This window comes from Panthera tigris, chromosome A2, assembly GCF_018350195.1.
Source record: "Panthera tigris isolate Pti1 chromosome A2, P.tigris_Pti1_mat1.1, whole genome shotgun sequence".
NCBI classification, from domain to species: Eukaryota; Metazoa; Chordata; class Mammalia; order Carnivora; family Felidae; genus Panthera; species Panthera tigris.
In genome coordinates this window covers 29,143,089-29,162,633 of record NC_056661.1, presented here as the reverse complement: position 1 = coordinate 29,162,633, position 19,545 = coordinate 29,143,089, and the positions used below count along the sequence as shown (strand labels likewise).

Genomic DNA, 19,545 nt, shown 5'->3' with positions numbered 1-19,545 from the left:
CCTTTAAGAAAAACTCAGTATAACTGACATTCCTTCTTGACTGAGATGTTTCAATAATAATATTCATTTAATCTGTTTTTAAGCACCTGCTACATGCTAGTCATTGCTCTAGGAACATGTAATACAGGCATACCTCAGAGATATGGTGGGTTCAGTTCCCAACCACTGCAGTAAAGCAAAAACCACAATGAAGTGAACCAAATTAATGTTTTGGTTACCCAGGGTATTAGTTATTAGTGTATTAGTTTACACTAATATTGTAGTGTCTTAAGTGGGCAATAACATATGTCTCAAGGAACAATGTATATACACCTTATTTTAAAAATACTTCATGCGGGGGCACCTGAGTGGCTCGGTCAGTTAGGCGTCCGACTTCAGCTCAGGTCATGATCTCACGGTTCATGAGTTCGAGCCCCACGTCAGGCTCTGACAGCTCAGAGTCTGGAGCCCACTTTGGATTCTGTGTCTCCCTCTGTCTGCCCCTCGGCTGCTTGCACTCTGTCTCTCACATGGTCTCAAAAATAAATAAACATTTAAAAAAAAATTTTTTAAATACTTCACGCTAAAAAGTGCTAACCATCATCTGAACTTTCTGCGAGTTGTACATCTTTTTGCTGGTGGCGGGTCTTGCTTGATATTGATGCCTGCTGAGGCATCAGGTGGTGGTTGCAAAAGATTGGGGTGGCTGGGGCAGTCTCTTAAAATAAGACAACAATGACTTAATTAATGGACTCTTCCCTTCATGAACGATTTCCCTGTAGCATGTGGTGCCGTTGGGGAGCATTGTACCCACAGAACTTCTTTCAAAACTAGAGTCAATCCTCTCAAACCCTGCCGCTGCTTTATTAACTAGGTTTATGTAATATTCTAAATCCTTTGTGTCATTTCAACAATCATCACAGCATCACCGTGCACTATGTTGTTACAGAGATGGCTTCCTCCCTTAAATGTTACGAGCCAAACTCCGCTAGCTTCCAACCTCTCTTGTGCAGCTTCCCCATCTCTCTCAGCCTTCACAGAATTGAAGAGTTAGGGCCCGGCTGTGGATCAGGCTTTAGCTTGTGAAAGGAATGTTGTGGCTGGTTTGATCTTCTATCCAAACCACTAAAACCTTCTCTGTATCAGCGATACGGCTGCTCTGCCTTCTTACCTTTTGTGTGCTCCCTGGAGAAGCACCTTTAATGTCCTTCAAGAACTTTTCCTCTGCATTCACAGCTTGGCTGTTTGGTACAAGTTTGTAACCTATCTCGGCTTTCCACAGGCCTTGCTCACGAAACGAAACGTAATCCTTTCTAGCTTTTGATTTAAAATGAGACACATGCAAATGGTTTCTTCCACTTGAACACCTGGAGGCCACTGTGGTGTTATTAATTGTGGGGTTAAGGGCCGAATTTCAATCGTGTTATGTCTCAGGGAGTAGGAAGGCCCGGGGAGAAGGAAAGAGATGGGGGAACAGCCTTATGGTGAAGCAGTGGAACATCTTACACGGGCGTGGCTCGTGGTGCCCCCAAAACAACTACAATAGTAACATCAGAGATCATTGACTACAGATGGTAGCTACACTTGTGAGCATCACATAATACACAGGCTTGCTGAATAATTAGATCGTACACCTGAAACTGATAGAACATTATGTGTCAACTACTTTTAAAAACAACCACTGATCGGGGCGCCTGGGTGGTGCAGTCGGTTAAGCATCCGACTTCAGCCAGGTCACAATCTCGCGGTCCGTGAGTTCCAGCCCCGAGTCGGGCTCTGGGCTGACAGCTCGGAGCCTGGAGCCTGTTTCCGATTCTGTGTCTCCCTCTCTCTGCCCCTCCCCCGTCCATGCTCTGTCTGTCTCTCTCTGTCCCAAAAATAAATAAAAAACGTTGAAAAAAAAAAAATTAAAAAAAAAAAAACCACCACTGATCACGGATCACCGTAACAGATACAATAACGAAAAAGTCTGAAATATGACAAGAATCACCAGCGTGTGACATAGAGACCCAAAGTGAACAAATGTTGCTGCAAAACATGGCCCCCATAGGCTTGCTGGATGCAGGGTTGCCACACAACTTCAACCGCAACGACACAGTATCCGCCAAGTGCAATAAAACGAAGCACCGTACAATGAGCTGGGCCTGTGTCAGAACGAATGAAAGTGATGCAGCCCTCGTCAATCTTACCTTAATCCAGAGTAAGGGAAGATCATGAACAGGTCAACAAATACACGAAAGGTGTAACTTGCAAATGTGGCTGACTGCTGGCAAGATAATCATCGGTGATGAAATAAAGAGAAGCAGGGGAAGGACAGGATACTTATTTCTATCACTGAGAGGCAGCGCTGAGCACATGTGCAACTCTGGACAGACGTGACATGGGACTCAGAGGCTCCACCACCCCACCTGCAGGAGGACTCACTAGGCAGGTAGAGACCCTTCTGCCCCACATCTCAGCAAGCTGGTAACAAGGCACAGACCAACCCTCCTTTGCATGGCCATGCAAATTCCAGGCCATGTGCAAGAGCCCAGGATAGAATGGTCAAGAGACCAGAAAGACCTTAGAAATGTACATTCACCTCAAACTGGAACCTCCAAACAAATGAAGCAAAAACTGACAGAATTCCACCTACATCTATCACCTGAGCATACTATTAAAAACTTGAGAATGCGTGTCAAGTTATTTGGCAAATGGGAGGTATGCAATAGGTGCTTAGAAAGTGATTCAAAAGGCTGTCGAATAGGAGCAGCCTCCATTCTCTTGAGTAAGCACCACCCCACCCCCAGACTCTATGCCAAATGCTGCCCACACATCTGATCTACTTCTATCAATGACTCTGAGGTACAAGAGTAAACTGAGGCCCAAAGAGATTAAGTAATAATTCACCAAGGTCAAATATTCAGGAAAGGTGCGAAATCTCATACCCCTTTAGTGCCTCTCCTATGCCGAACTGGGTTTCCCACGAGGCCAGCCACGAAAACCAGCACAAGAAAGATAGCATTCAGTCAACACTTTGTGTAACATTAAATTCCTTAATTAGCTTTACATGTTCCTTGACAGTTCCCCCAGTTAACAAAGCACACACATGCTGTTTCTAGTGTATTCTGGCTCACAGTGATTTTGCTAGAAAACTGGGAGCAGTCTGAGCCAAGGATAATTCTAATCTCACAGGCAAGCCGATTTAGGATTTCTACATTGGGAAGAGGTTGTCCAGATGAGCAAAGAAGGTTGGAGGGGGAGCCAACACATTTGAGACCACAGCAGGGCACAATGAATCCCAACAAGACAAAGCAAAGATATATATACAACGACTCAGCTGTAAGTGATCTGCTGGACTGTCAGAACCATGAGGACAGGGCTCTGTTTGGTTCATTTGTTTTACCCCAGGGACCTCAAACAGGAATGCTTGGGGCACAGCACATTATAAATAAATACTTGGGGAATAAATCAAAGCATTTTTTGGAACAGGAAAAATAAATAAAAACCTAAAACAAATTAAATGTCCAACATCAGAATTATACAAAGATAGATATTATTCCATTAATTGAAGATTACTATTGCAGCTGCTAAAAAGGATGGATGAGGACTAGCAGAAAAGGTGTCCATTTTGAACCATGCTGGAGAAGGGGAATGAAAAACATGGGAAATGTTCACGATATACAGGGAAACAGCAAAACATCATGGACAGCAGATCTATCCCTATAAGTATACTATGTCTTTCCTATACGTGAGATGTATAGATTAAAAAACTACGAGAACAAAGAACAAAATATCAAGTCAGCATTATCTCTGGATTGTGAGATGATTTTTTAAATGTTCTTTCCTGTTTTGCTGATAAGCACTTTTTAAAAATTGCCCTTCCTCTATCTTATATGTATTTATAAAATGTTCTACAATACAAATTTGTTGCTTGACATAATTTCTACTTTCATGACGTCGGTGGCTGTACTGTAAATCTCCTCTCCTCTGACAGGAAGATTCTGCACCTGCCAAAACGGGCTTCTGAACTTTTACCCAGTGACAAATAGTCGGCAGTTACTTTAGAAGAGTGGCTCTCAAATGGGGGGAATTGGCCCCCAGAGGACATGAGGCAATGTCTGAAGAAACTTCTGGTTGTCTCATCTTGGCAGGGGCGGGGTGCTAGTGCCGTTCATTCCCACAATGCACAAGACAGCCCCCCACAACAAAGAATTATTTGGCCCCAAACATCCATAGCGCTGAGGTTGAAAAACCCTGCTTCAAAGTACTAGGATAGGGGCACCTGGGTGGCTCGGTCGGCTCAGGTCATGATCTCGCGGTTCGTGGGTTCGAGCTCCGCGTCGGGCTCTGTGCTGACACAGAGCCTGAAGCCTACTTCGGATTGTGTGTATGTCTCTCTCTCTGTCCCTCCCCAGCTCTCGCTCTGTCTCTCTCAAAAATAAACATTAAAAAAAAATGTAAGTATTAGGATAAAAACCAGGGTGCCTGGTTGACTCAGTCAGTTAAGCATCCGACTCTTGATTTCAGCTCAGGTCATGGTCTCACGGCTCGTGGGATGGAGCTCCCGGCTGTCAGCGCAGAGCCGGCTTGGGATTCTCTCTCTCTCTCTCTCTCTCTCTCTCTGCCCCTCCCCCACCTCTCCAAATAAACAATTTAAACATTTTAGAAATAAATAAAACATTAGGATAAAAATCATACTGTGGGGAGCCTGAATGCTTATCCTAAACACAAACAAGAGGAGAAAAAACTTATTAACCTTATTTAAAATGTTTTGTACCAGAGGAACAAATTTCCAGAAGGGCAGAGATGGGGAACACTTGTTCCTCTGAGGATCCCTTCATCCTAGCAGTGTTCATGGCACAGAGAGGTGGCTTAGCCAGTGTGCCATCCATCAGGGAACACAGAGCTGCACTGTGGAAGAAATTCCGACTGCAAAGTCAGATGCAGACAGACTTAGAGATCAGCTCTGCCAACAGCTAACATACTAAACATACTGTGCATCTCCAAAGTGAGGATTACAAGGCCATACTTAATTCTTGTATGACTTCCACTGGCCAAAGCGTATGACACTTTTAACACTGCCCAAGATACACAAGAGCCAAAGGGGTGGCTTGCAAGAGGTGACCTGACCTGCTACGTATGACGTACATACCCAAAAACTTCCATCATGTTTGTGCATGGAAACTGCCTAGCTTCAAGCTCAATGCCAATGAAACCAGGAAAGGCAGTTCCCGTATGAACCAGTTACCATCTCCTGGAGAAAGCTGTGTCCCCCGAACTAAGCCTAACCCCCCAGCCTCATCAGGTTTGTTCAGGACACCCTATTACTGACCAACTGGTAACTACATGAACACGGAAAAAAATGGCAGGTACCATCTACACCAATAATTTGTGTGAATGTTCTAAAGAAAGATTCACAATAGAACAAAACAGAAACAACTTTTTAAAAATAAAAACCCAAAGGGGGCAAGATTGCTACCTCTGATGAGCCTGGAAGTCAGTTCGTAAGAACTTAATCAACTAAACCCTACCAAGACACCAGATGGTCTGTTAAGTATTTTGGGATTTTTATCTTATAGCCAACACACCCATCTGGTAGCATATAGAAGTTATATTTTTCCTTTAAAAAATACTGAGAAAGACTGTCCAAATACACCGGTGTAATTGAGGTTGATGAATAGGGTTCTAAAAGTGTAGGTAGTGAGGAAAGAAATATAAACACACACACAGATAAATGTATAATTTATCTGAGCCATTAGAGTCAGCAGAATCATATAAACTTTTTACTAGACAACCCCACAGCAAAAAATATAGGTTCAAGTTGCTGAATCATTGTTCAGATGTAAATAGGATCCCTAAAACTTTTATTGGTCGTTAAAATTCATTTATAACATAACGTAAACAAGAAAAGCGGGCCATAAAGCCAAATCCTGGTGAAAGCCCCCTCCAAATGCATACATCTGACAAAAGAGCTCATTTGCAATTCAAGAGTTAAAAGAACACAAAACGGCCGAAAATGGTTGCATTAATAAACTAAAATAAAACTTGACTGTGTTTGATGATGGAATGTTTATTTAATTTGATCAAATGTTCACACCAGTACTCAGAAACATTCATTCCACAGTAGAGAACACACACGGGCTCAAACACAAAACTTCCTTACTCAGTCATCACCCAGAGTGAGGTCCCACAGTTCTCCTCGTGAAAACAGCAGACGCATCCAATGGCTGGATAACAGTGCATCCTATTAAGTCAGGTGCCAAATATCCTTTCTCCTGGCCAGGGCTCCATCATTCATGAGCTCTTTTCTGGCTGCTTCTCAGCAGTTTTGTGCAGAGCTCTCCACTCTGCACTTCGAACATGAGTCTCATTCCACAAAAATCTTGTATTACACATTCCCGCTAATGTTCCCGGGAACGTGGCAATGGCCCGTTCCGTAAGACTTTGCTGGCATTCAACGTTTTCGGGATTCCGGTATATGTAGCCTCCACCCTTGGCTGCCTTGGTTCAGTTTTGAAACTCTTAGGCATCAAACGATCATTTCCTGACAGCAGCACAGAGCTGTGCTTTTCACACTGGCACCACGCCATCACGGCATTTCTACAGGGAAAACCAAAATGACCAGGCATGGCAACCCATGGTGTCTAAAGGTTTTATTTTTCCTTTTCAGAAGAAAAGAAAAGAGAATTAAGGACAAAGAGAAATCAGGGGGAAAAAAGAAAAAAGAAAGAAAGAAAGATGTCCCTGATTAGGGTTAGTAGATTGGGACCTCCCGGCTACCATTTGTATTTTTTACAGCCTGCTTTTGGCAAGACAGAACATGGCGTGCTGGCTAAAATAACGGGCTTAGGGACATAAGCAGAGACCAAACCTCAAACTCAGGCTCGGCCAATTATAAGCCCTATCACCAAGCACGTGATCTTAAGTAAAACATTGTCAGTTTGCTTATGTGTAAAATAGGGCAATGGACTTCGGAGAGCAGTCAAGATACAAAGAGCCTTGCACTACACTTAACACAATAACCTAGTTGTTACTCTGATTGAGCCCAAAGTTTCCACTAGGCTTTTTTTCACTTGGGTAGTAAACTCACATGTGGCTGCTTCAGGGTATCACTACACTATATTAAATCTGTATGCGTTTCTTAGCTTGTGGGCTTGCGGAGACAATTCAAGGAAAAGACATCTTCTATTTTCTCATGTAAATAAATAATTGCTTCAACAAAGATCAGAGTCTTTAAAGTGGAGAGTCGCTACCCAACCCACACACCGCCACCATTACTCTTCTTCCTATTTGGAGTTTGAAATACACAAGGAGCACATGAAAACATTCTCTTGGGAAACATTCAAGCAATATGCCATTATTCTTGCAATACAGGGTAACAGAACCTAATAGAACATTTTCTATCCCCTCTCTTTGAAAGAAGTGTATTCCAGATGGCTGCGAAATGAGTGTGTCGTGAGTATGTGTTTCTGCAGAAAAGCCTAGGAGGTGCAGGCATTCCCTTGGTACGTTAGCCTAGGGTCACCCCAATAAACACCCTGCAGTCAGCCACTGGCACAAAAGGAAATGCTTTTTGTGTCAGAACAGAAGAATTTAGATACTTCAAGATGTATGTTCTAGGAGAAAACTTCTCTATACCACAAAAGTATATTAGAGTAGTTCATTATTTCCTTGGATACTCTCTCTTGCCACCCAGTTTTCTTCCTCCTTGTGGTGAATGTGTGTACCCTGATAGGCGGCAGGCTAAGTGTCTTACAGATGGATCCTTAGAGCCAAGGCCTGTGCCTGGAATACATGGAGGCATTCAAGGAAGAAAAGGATGGATTCCTTAATGGTTAGGCTCTGTTAAGCCCAGCTACGATTCCACTGTGAGGGCTTGGTTAAGGAACAAATTTGCATGGTAATGAACCGACAGCTACACAAATGTGTTGGGTTATTTGAATCTCAGAAAGCCTTCATCTCCACACTCTGCAAAAGTTTCCTTCACCACTTGCACTTTTAGAATATTCCCGGGTGACCAATGCCACAGGATCCATTTAGTCAAACATTAAGCCCTCACTTACCATGAAGTTGTGGAAACTCTTGGGCTTCAGGTATATCAAAAGCCAAGAGGGCAAATACAAGCCAAAGCAGTAGAAGATTCATGATGGGTGCAAGACAGTGCTTGCAGAAGGGCAGGCTGTGATAGGCTTCAAAAACGCCATCATCAGAACTGAAATACTTCGTAAGGTAACATCCCAACGTTGAGCGCGTGAAACATTCAGTAGGGTTTCAGAAAAGCCATCTAGTGTGGTGGTTAACAGCACTAGCTCCAAAGACAGAATTCGCATTGTGGGATCTGCCTCTTAATGTCCTGGGTGAACCTGAACAATTACACTGTGACTCAGTTTCCCTCGCTACAGAAATTGTGGTATGGGCCTTCCCTTGAGGAGTTGTTATGCAGATTAAATAAGATACTATGCGCATGGTACTTAGTATAGTATCAGGCATGTCAGACAGCTGCAATTATTGTTTTAGTAACATTAACGCAGATAATGGTTTGAAAAAGAACAAAATGAAAGATGGGGGCAGCTGGGTAGCTCAACCCGTTAAGTGTCTGACTCGACTCTTGATTTCAGCTGAGGTCATGATCTCACGGTCGTGAGACTGAGCCCCGCATGGGGCTCCATGGGGATCCTGCTTGGGATTCTCTCTCTCTCCCTCCCTCTCTCTCTCTGACTCTGTCTGCCCCTCCCTGGCTCTCTCTCTCTCTCTCAAAATAAATAAACTTAAAAAAAAAAGAAAGATAACCAAGAACGCTTCCAACACTAGCAATCCATGCTGTCGTGCACCCAGTTAAGGCAAATAGTTGGTTGGCTTCCTATAAAACTAAGCATGCACTTACCACACGACCGAGCAAGTACACTCTTGGGTGTTTATCTCGGAGAAATGAAAACTTAGATTCACTCAAAAACCTGTACATGAACATTCATAGCAGCTTTATTTGGAATATACCCAGACTGTAAGAACCCAGAAGTCCTTTAACAGATAAACTGTGTAACAAACCAGACTACATCCATCCCGCGGAATACGACTTAGCAACAAAAAGGGACCAACAACTTGGATGGGTCCGGGGAATTCTGTTGAGTGAAGAAAGCCAACCCCAAACGGTTATATACTGTGTAATTCCATTCATATAATATTCTTGAAATGACCGTGAATTAATGGTAGCCAGGGGTTAGGGGTGGGCTCAATGTAGCTAATAAAGGGGTAGCACATGGCATCATCTTCTTTAGATTCATGTAACCACTACCACAGTAAAGATGCAGGACTGTTCTAGTACCAGAATCTAAACATATGATAAAAATGCACAGAGGGGGGCCTGGGTGGCTCAGTCGGTTAAGCGTCTGACTTCGGCTCAGGTCACAAGCCCACGGTTCATGAGTTTGAGCCCTGCATCAGGCTCTGTGCTCACAGCTCAGAGCCTGGAGCCTGCTTTGGATTCTGTGTCTCCCTCTCTCTCTGTTCCTCCCCTCCTTGCGCTCTGTCTCTCTATATGTCTGTCTCAAAAATAAATAAAGAATAAAAAAATGTTTCTTTTTTACATGCACAGAAATACACACATAAGCATACCACGTACACAATTGAGTGTGTGCAAAACTGGTGAGATCTGAACACAGTCTATGAATGTGACAATGCCAATCTCCTAATTTTGATATCATACTACAGTTATACAGAAGGAACCACTGGAGAAGACTGAGTAAGGGGTACACAGGAACCCTGGGAGGAGGGGGCAGGGAGTTTCAAATGGAAGTACTTCTGAATGGGCAGAAGAGTTTTAGACGAAGAGTATAAGTTCAATTAAGAATTAAATGATCTACTGCAGAGAAGGAGTGAGCCATATTTCACCTGGAAAGAGCTGCTATCTCTTTGGAGGTAGGAACAGCCCCTATTTGTGTCTAAATAAAGAAGGTGGGATTTTACAGCCACTCCACAGTAAATTAGGACTAAGGAGTCTCCAAGTAGGAATGAGCATCTTAGAGGCAAGAAAAATAAACCAACTCTGCCCAATGTAAGAAAAAGAAGTTACAGCAAGTAAGAGGTAGATGAGCCCCAGGACCACCAGGGAGGCTAGACCGGGAACTGGCAAACTATATCCAAATCCATATACCATCCACGGCTGCTTTCGCTACAACGGCGGAGTTGAGTAGTTCCAAATAAGACTGTATATCCCCCAGGGCCTGAAATATTTACTATCAAAAAAAAAAAAAAAAAAAAAAGTGCCAACCTCTGGGCTAGATAACCAAGCTCAGGAGCCAAGCCAGTTAAGGCAAAAGAGGTCCTCCAACCACCACTGCCGCCTGTCAACAGGATGTTTTAGCCACTGCCCAAATGGCTTTCCCTCTGTCCCTGTGTCTTCGCAATATGAGCAACAAACAGATCCAAAGTCCGAGGCAGATGTATGTAACTAGTGGCGTCCAGGTCAATGCCCCTGTATTAGCTGCAAGGGAAGCTGGAAACCCGAACATCAGACAGACCTTTCTTCCACTACGACTCAGAGCCGACAAGGCCCAAAGCAGAAAGGGATTTCAGACAGCAGACAGCAGAACACACAGGATGGGAGTGCTATGTGTAGTGTGGACAAAGCCGTCAACCACAGCCCAACTGGGTAGTTTTTACTTTCTGTGGTTCAACCCAAACACGGGGTTTTCTGCCAATTTGACCAATAAGAGGTGTTAATCGCTGTGAATATTTGCTAGACCCAGGCTTCCATTTGTTGACTTTCATCTTCAGTTTGCCCTTATATCACTGAAAGTATACTTTTACCCCTGGTCTAGACATGCTTTGATTTTTTTTAAATGCTCTTAGTTGGGTAGGAGGAAAAGTAAGAACCAAAGCTTGGGAGTCTCTTCAGTTGTGTGCATTTATGAAGCTAATTTTAAAAGACAAAGCAAACCAGGCAACCCTAATATTCTAACAACTCCCTAGCAGCAAATGGGTTCTGTCAATCATAGGGCAACACCTTCTCTCATTGTATTGACTTTAAGACAAATGAGTATCTTGCCTTTCCAAAGTAGGAGGCAAAACTTCTAGCAATCTAACGCGGACACGTAATGAAAGATAAAATGAAGAGAGGGTAGTATTTTCAATGATTATCACATTAAAAACAGCACCTTTAGGGGTGATCGGGTGGCTCAGTCAGTTAAGCTCTCTACTTCGGCTCGGATCATGATCTCATGGTTTGTGAGTTCGAGCCCCGTATCAGACTCTCTGCTGTCAGCACAGAACCTGCTTTGGATCCTGTCTCCCTCTCTCTCTCTCTGCCCCTCTCCCGCTCACACGCACACGCTTTCTCTCTGTCTCAAAAATAAACATTAAAAAAATAGCTCCTTTCGGGGCAACTGGGTGTCTCAGTCACGTAAGCGTCCAACTCTTGATTTCAGCTCAAGTCGTATCTCACAGTCGTGAGATGGAGCACGGAGCTGGGCTCCACACTGGGCACAGAGCCTGCTTGAGATTCTCTCTCCCTCTCCTTCTGCCCCTCCCCCACTTGTGCACAAGCACACACACATTCCCGCTCTCTTGCTTTTAAAAAAAAAAAAAAATAGTTCCTTTAACTCGATAAGGTTCCATAAATGTTAGATCTCGTGGAACATATTCCTAGCATGTGGACTTGCATCCAGAATTTCTAATGCAAAGCTTCCTTCCAAGTTAACAAAAGCCAGACAATTACCAATTGGAATGGAGGTGGAACGACTGATGGGATTTGGGGAGGCAAGTGTGAGGCGCACATCCTTAGGGCTGAAACTAAATCCTGCAAGAGCCAAGTTCAAGGCCCTTCAAAACTAGAGGCATCTCCCCAACTACACCAAAAACCCATGCACTCCTGAATTCCCTGCAACATTGTTTAGTTCTTCCCCGCGATGACTCTTAGTTCTTGCTCATCTCCTCACCGTTGAAACACTAGGGTTGCATATTGGCTATCCCCTCTTTGCAAATGGAGCTCCCACTTACCAGAAGCCACATCAATTTCATCGGGAAGGTTTCACGCCGCACATAAAAATAAAACCAAGGCTTGCGGGAGATGACGTTGGAAAGCTAGAGCTCAAAAGTTTACTTCGGCACCTCTGCCAAAAACGATTTTCCAGGTCTGAACAGAAGCCTGATACAGTAGATGACACCTCTTTATCAGCTCCAAGAACTCCAGGGGACGTAATTAGCACCCAATTAGTTATTAATAACTTAATATTCACACATCTGCTCGAACTCTGTAGGTGCGCAGTATAATTTAAACATGAGCGTGATCATCCCCTGCTAGGGTAGGTGCCATATACATAATGGATTGGATTCCGCAGAGCCCGATAAGGGGAAAAACTGGAAGCCTCATCTGTTCCTTTCTGTAGGGTGTAAACGGGTCAACTCAAACCAAAGGGTATCCCAGTCCATCTGGAAGAGTTGAATAAAACCTATCATACAACCAAACTGACAGTGTAACAAGCATTAGCCGACTATATGCAATCATCGCGCTAGCTCAGATGCCTTAAAATGCCTCTAAAAGAGCTAGCATATCAGTGATTATTATTTATTAAGCCATTATTACACACCAGGCACTGCTCTGATCACTGTAAACATATCTATTACTTCACTTTTATTTCATTTACCCCTCACAGCCACCCTGTGAGATTACTGCCCACCATTTTACAAATGGGAAAATGGAGGCACAAGTTCACATCACCTGCCAAAGATCACAAAACTACGTGTGGCATGGCTATGATGCAAACTCAGTCCTGTCGGCATGACAAAACCTTTGCTTTTAACCACCAAGCTAGAGTTAATCACTTTCCTCCAAGGCCTGTACCAAAAACCCTCCACATCATTGGGATTACACAAGGCTAAGAGGGGGTCCTAAGCACTTCGGTTTGCTGCCTTCACAGAAGGCCTAGGTGGAGTCTCGTTTTCATGAGCACTGTGAAATCAGATGAGCGACTTCACCTCGAGCTTTTAAAATCTGACTCATATTTCTTTTATCTATAGGCACAAAAAGACCTTTCCTACCACTCCCTCATTTACCCACCTCCAACACCAAACATCTCACTCTTTAGTTACCAAAGTCCCCTCATCCAGAGACAAGAAATAGATAAACTCCCGTATGGAATTCAGAAACACGATGCAATTTCATGCCCATCGTTTCAAGGATGGTCCAGTCTCTCGCTGCCAGGGTGAGGACGAGAAAAATAGGATGGAGATACGGGAGGGGACCTCTGATCACAAAATAGATGTTTCTACAAGGTCTCTGAACAACCCTAGCTGCTGACTACACCCAAGCTACCCAACACAAGCATTTTAAAACACTAGTGAGGGCAGGATTATGTTCTTCCCCCAAATCTGCCTGGAATGTCTATATTGCACAGTCTGGAGCTACTGCCTTTCCAACGCTCTACCGTGCTTATCAAGGAAATTTCCCCTTCAGACTAATTAATGTCAAAGTACAGTGCAGGCCTCACTGTTTTTAGTTTGGTGAAATGCTGAATATTCATGTTATTTCACAGACACCACAAGGCCACACCTAACTAATAAGTATGGTATCTTCCTTCCAAGCTCCATTGAGAATAGGGTATCTTTCAAAGATCAAGGGAACAACAGGCAGGTGTGAATACCCATGGACATCTTGACACGTTTATGAAACAGGAAGGTTATCGAAAATATGGGGCTTACTATTCTGAAAGAAAGCTAAGAACATTTCATAAGCAAAGTGTGCAAGCAAAAGCTATGCAAAACACTAGGGACAAATACTGCCTGAGATTTCCGAGTAATTTATTTTAGGAAAGTAGGCCAAGTGTTGGGATTTAGTTAGAAGGATTTTCATCACAGAACTCATTATAATATCTAAAACTGTAAGCACCCTATATTTAACAATAAAGAAATAGTTAAATAAAATCACGGTACAAGCATTAAACTAAACATTTCTCAATGGTCAATTCTAAAGGTTTTAGAAGAGTAATAGCCTAAAACACGTAAAATGAATACTTCAATGAAAAGGGCACATTACAGCAGAATACAATTTTCATCAAAAAAAAAAATCTAAGACAAGTATATACAAAAATGCACTAAGGTATTCAAAGTAACTAACTCAGAAGCATGTTTATATTACCTGTGTTTGTTACAATGAACACATGTGGCTTTTATATTAGGAAAAGCTTTTTTGGAGATACCTTACCCTAGCTCCCTTTTTTATCTCTAAGTCTGGAAAATTTCCAACAAACACAAAGACCCCACAGAGAAGCCGCAATCCCATACACGATGCCCAAGCTTCCAAATGCCTGTTTTTTTTGTTTATTTTTAAAGTTTGTTTATTTATTTAGAGAGAGAGAGAGAGAGAGAGTACCTGTCTGTCCAAGCAGGTTCCATGCTGTCATCACAGAACCCAACACAGGGCTCGATCTCACAAACCATGAGATCAGGACCTGAGCCAAAATCAAGAGTTGTACATTTAACCAACTGAGCCAACCAGGTGTCCCTCCAAATGCCTAGTTTTTACTTGTTAATTCATTTGAATCAGGATCCAGATAAGGTCCACACAGAGCTTGACCAGTATATCTTTTAAAATCTTTATGGTTTTCCTCTTCCTCTCTATTTCCCCCTTGCAATTTACTCATTCAAAAATCCAGACCTTTGGTCAGTCTGGAATTTGCCTTTTGTATTCCTATGGTGCTGTTCACCACGTTTTCCAGCCAGACCTCTGTAATGCCTTTAAATTGGTGGTTGGACAGTGCTCACTTCAGCAACACATATACTAAAATTGGAATGATAGAAGATTGTCATGGCCCCTGCACAGGGATGACAGGCAAATTTGTGAAGTGTTCCATGCTTCTTATATAGTTTAGGGGGAAAAAATGGATATTTGGACACTTGAACAGCCTTATGTGGGGTTTTTCTAGGGGGAGGAGTGGAAGGTAGAAGGGAGTAGGGTGTTGCAAGACTATTTCCTAAGAGGTAATGTGTTCTATCACTGGGGGCTCAAGATACCTGGTTGTCTTTTTGTGAGAGGATTAACTCACTGTTAATGCCCATGCCTACATTTGGCAATTAATTCATTAGTGGATGCAAAATGGCAGTCCTCCACTTCGCTTTCGTTGTTACAATAATTTCATAAAGGAAAAACTTCTGAGATGCCTGGGTTGCTCAGTCAGTTACGCGCCACGCTCTTGATTTCAGCTCAGGTTATGATCTTATCGTTCAGGAGATATAGCCCCAAACTAGGTTTAGCACTGAGTGTGGAACCTGCTTGGGATTCTCTCCCTGCCTGTCCCCTACTCGTAGGTTCTCTCGCTCTCTCTCTCTTAAAAAAAAAAAATTAAAATTAATAAAGAAAAACTTCCACCCATCTGCTCCCTGGTTACTCAGGATCAAAAGCTACTCTTAATTTTTAAATACATACATGCTTGTAGATTTAAGCTTCCACTACGTATAGAATAACCAGAAGCCACAAGCAAAAGCCTCCTTATTTTCCAGCCAGATCTGGAGCTCAAGAGTTCCCCAGGTCAGGAAGGGCCCGATCCGTACAAAGTGCAGCAAGGCCAACACAGTGGAGCCTCCAGAGAGCTCAGACCGCCCTTTACCTGGCAGCGCCCTTGGCACAGGGGCACCTGTCGTGGGAGTGGCAGGCCACCTCACTGCGCATGCCCAGGTTACTTTCCCAACGCCAGCGGAGGGCCGCGGGCTGCCCCCAAACCCGAAGCGGGCATCAGGGAACTGAACCGAAGTTCCCCCGAGGCCGGCCAAGGAAAGTCCTCACACCAGGCAGCAAAGCGGAGAGAACTGACAAACTGTGCAGGAGAAAAATGGAATCAACAGTCTGAACTCAATTTAACGATGGCTTTACAAATTGGAAGGCTGACGGCCCGAGGCGGAGAAAGGCACACACCACAGCACGGGGTCAGGGTCTGTGGCTGGTGGGCAGCTCTGTGGCTGCGAAACAAAACAAAACAAAACAAAAAAAAAAAAAAAAAACGGCCAGAAGAGCCGATTTAATAACTCAGGGTCGGCACTTGGGCTTCTGCCTGGGCCTTTGATTTTTATAAACAATCCAGGCGAGTGGAGAGTGCGGAAGCAAGTCCGCAGGTAAGCCTTGCATGGCCCCGCCAGTCACTGCGCCAGATTTCCCTCTGGGGCTTCCAGATGGGGAGGCTGGGAAGACCTCCTTACTGCCGGCAAGGTCTCCTCAGAATGCATTCAGTAGCTAAATGTGCACTGGCCCACGGGAAAGAGACCTGGACCATTAAATATAAATGCAAAACAAAATTAGACCCATCCATTCTAAATCTCAGATCTCTGTAGCAGGAAAGGTTTACTCCCTGCTTTTAATTTTTCTAAAAGGCATAAGCACTGAAATTACCGCTCATGACCAAGCACCTAGATTTGGGTACCACCCTTCCCCAAACCAAACAAAGAAATTACTTTTGTTTCTTAATCCCTGTCAGATTTCATGAGGCATCTGTTGACACTTCTAAACCCGGATTAAGTTTCTATATAAGTACTCCTGGCCCAGCTTTTAAACAGAACCACAAACCCATCTGCAGTGGTGCAAAACACAGAAGCTGATAAGCTTTAAATGAATTGGAAACATTTACCTAAATGAGAGTCAGGACTAACTCAGGGATTTTCCTTTAAAAAATACATTAATAAAGAAAGCAAGGGGAAATGAACGTTTGTAAAATTTCTCTCCCCCACATTAATAAAAATAACCATTGCCTAACAAACTACTCACGCCACAGCTGTAGTCCACAGGATAACCATGTGCCGTGGCTTCTTGCTTTCCTTTGGTTTCCATTTTGTCCCACTTCTATGAGCGCCCTTGGACACAAGGGATTTCAGCTATTTCTGGTCACTGCTGTATCTCCAACACCAAGAACAATGCTTTACGGTAGGTGTTCTGTATCTATTTGAAGGAGGAAAGTAATTCCATTCATTCCACTAGAACCAGGGGTATTTCAGAGCCAACAGGTTACTCCAAGGAGATGACCAAACAGTTAAGCTTCAGATCCTTCTCTGTAAATATGCCCCTAATTGCACCTCATCAGACAACAACCTGCTTGGACCTCCTCCCGTCAAAGCTAGCAGAGCACCCCCCTTATTTCCCCACATCTCCATAGCAAGCTCTTTGGAAACCCCCAAACACTGAGGGACACCACGCAATCCATTAACCTCTCCTCTGATCCGCAAAGACCTTCCCATTTAAAGCAGTGAAGGGAGAGAAAAGAAACTCCAAACACTGGGGCCCTGTTCATTCCAGATCCATTATATTCTGAAAGTGAACTAGGAAGAAACCAGACGAGACATGAAATATCCCAAAGCAAATGGACCTTGAATACATCATTGCACTGCCTTTCAAATAACTACCGTCTGTTGTTAGCCTTCATTTCCTTAAAACCTGAAAGCCCCTAGTGCAGGATGAGTGAAGAGGCAGGCTGTTTACTGGCAAAACTCAGGCTCTGGATCAAAAAGCTCAGACGTGGGCTAGCCACAGGAATATAAACAGGTAACCTCTCCTCTGGGACTCATTTGCCTCATCTGTTAAGTGGAATGATAACAGGAGCTCCCTTTGGGAATTGTAAGGGAATCAAATATGGTAATGCACAAAACATACATGGCACAGGGTCTGAGCTTTCAAATATGCTCTACAAGTTGTGATCATGAGGAGGAAGAGAATGATAAAGACAAAGAGAATGACGACCACAGTGACGGTCATGCTGACGATGATCAACTTACAGTACACGATGAAGAGATATAGCCCATTTTAGTGTTGGAAATACAGTCATATCACATACCCCATGTTCTACTCTGAGTTCTCCAGAGGGTAGCTTTCATTTTGGGCAAGTGGCGAGACAGTGATGGCTGTCCCTTGTCCACCAACCACATCAGCTTCATTTCCTCCACTAAGGCTGCTATGAATTTTCATGTTCACATAAAGTGCTCAACCAGAAACGAAGCTGTCAACAGTGGACGCTGGGCAGGACTCTCTGAGAGGGCAGACAGAGGGAGAGAGACGTCCATACGGGTTAGCAGGTGGTAAGAGTTCAAAGAAGAAGGAACGCACTGAAAGTCTCCAGTGGAATGCAAACCCAATTAAAGACAGACATGGCATCTGTAATGCTTTGAAGGGTATCCCTCCACGCCTACCCGGTGCCTGGTACGTGCCAAGTTTTTACTGAACAAAAAAACAGAGAAGGATGCAACAGACCAGTATATCACCCAGTTTCCTGGAAAGCAAAGCGGCAGCTCTTGAGACTGCTGAGCATCCGGCATTCTGCACTGGTGTTTGTGTCAGCTAGAAGAAATCTAGAGCTTTAGGTTATAGTAGGGGGCTAAAGAGTGACCCTTGACTCCCCCCTCCAAAAGAGAGAAAGTCTATGTCCTAATGCCCAGAACTTGCGAACACCACGTTGTATGGTCAAGAGCAAACACTCCTTTACAAGCCTCGGTGTGATTAAGTTAAGGATTCTAACAGGAGATATTGATCCTCGATGATCCAGGTGAGTTCTAAATCCAGCGACAAGTATCCTTAGGAGAGTGAGGCCAAGGGGAGATTTGACAGGCAGAAGAGGCAGAGGCAGCTCGACCACCGGACAGAGATGGAGTCACAGGGTCCAGGGATACCGATAGCCACCAGAAGGAAAAAGAGGTAAAGAATAGATTCTCCTTGTAAGTTTGATGTTTTGCTGTGGCACCCCTAGGAAACTAATACAGCTTCCGCACTCACAGGTAAGTACACATCCAGGTAACACACTTGAGTCATCATCTTCTCCTTCTTAAGTGGTCCCAAAGCCACAAATAGGACAGGCAGGTGCCAGGTAAGAAGCCATGTCAGAAAGTGACAAAGCAACGGTGTAGTTCAAGGAGGTTGGGCCAAGGCAAAAAAAATGCAAGGACAGGGCACCTGGATGGCTAAGTCGGAAGAGCGTGTGACTCTTGATTTCGAGGTCATAAATTTGAGCCCCGCATTGGGCGTAGAGATCACTAAAAGATAATAAACTTTAAAAAAACACAAGGACAGTATAGCACAAATACCAGGTGTTAAAGAACAACATGCATGTCCACTCTAAATAAGATTGCCTAATATTTGAAGTTGACAAATCACACATATATTTAAGTTACACATATATATGTTACACATATGTAATTTTTAAAAAATTATCTGCATCTTTGCAAGCAAACAAAATCTCAGAAGACAGCATCATACGATTTGATCTAGAACTTTATCAATCTACTACAAACTACAACCTCCTGGAGACCATCAGAGTTCCCTCACTTCCTACCGGTGGGCTCACCTCTAGGGCAAGGTTTCTCAAAACGGAATTAGAAGAACAGTACAGTCTTCTCAAAAGTCAAAAGTTCAAGATTTGTTTTTATTTCTATGAATAACTAAAAATAAAATATTCCCAATACAAACCAGGCAAAAAACCTGATAACTGGCAGTCAAAAGACACTTTCATGCAACAAAACTGAAATATCTTGTGTTTGTGGGGCCTGGATAAATTCACAGAGTTCTTGCAAGATGCTTCTCCCTTTGATAAGATGTCTATACATAAATTTGAGAAACACTGG

The 19,545-nt window shown here is 43.5% G+C and overlaps 1 protein-coding gene and 1 non-coding gene across 5 annotated transcripts in view; one reads left to right on the top strand and one right to left on the bottom strand.

Moving 5' to 3' along the window:
• The window catches only part of PTPRG (protein tyrosine phosphatase receptor type G), a 710,659-nt gene that overhangs the window by 618,961 nt on the left and 72,153 nt on the right, over window positions 1-19,545 (bottom strand). The window lies entirely within an intron of this gene.
• Window positions 14,711-14,813, top strand: LOC122236780. Its single transcript, XR_006215031.1, has one exon. It is a non-coding gene; the product is annotated as a U6 spliceosomal RNA (small nuclear RNA).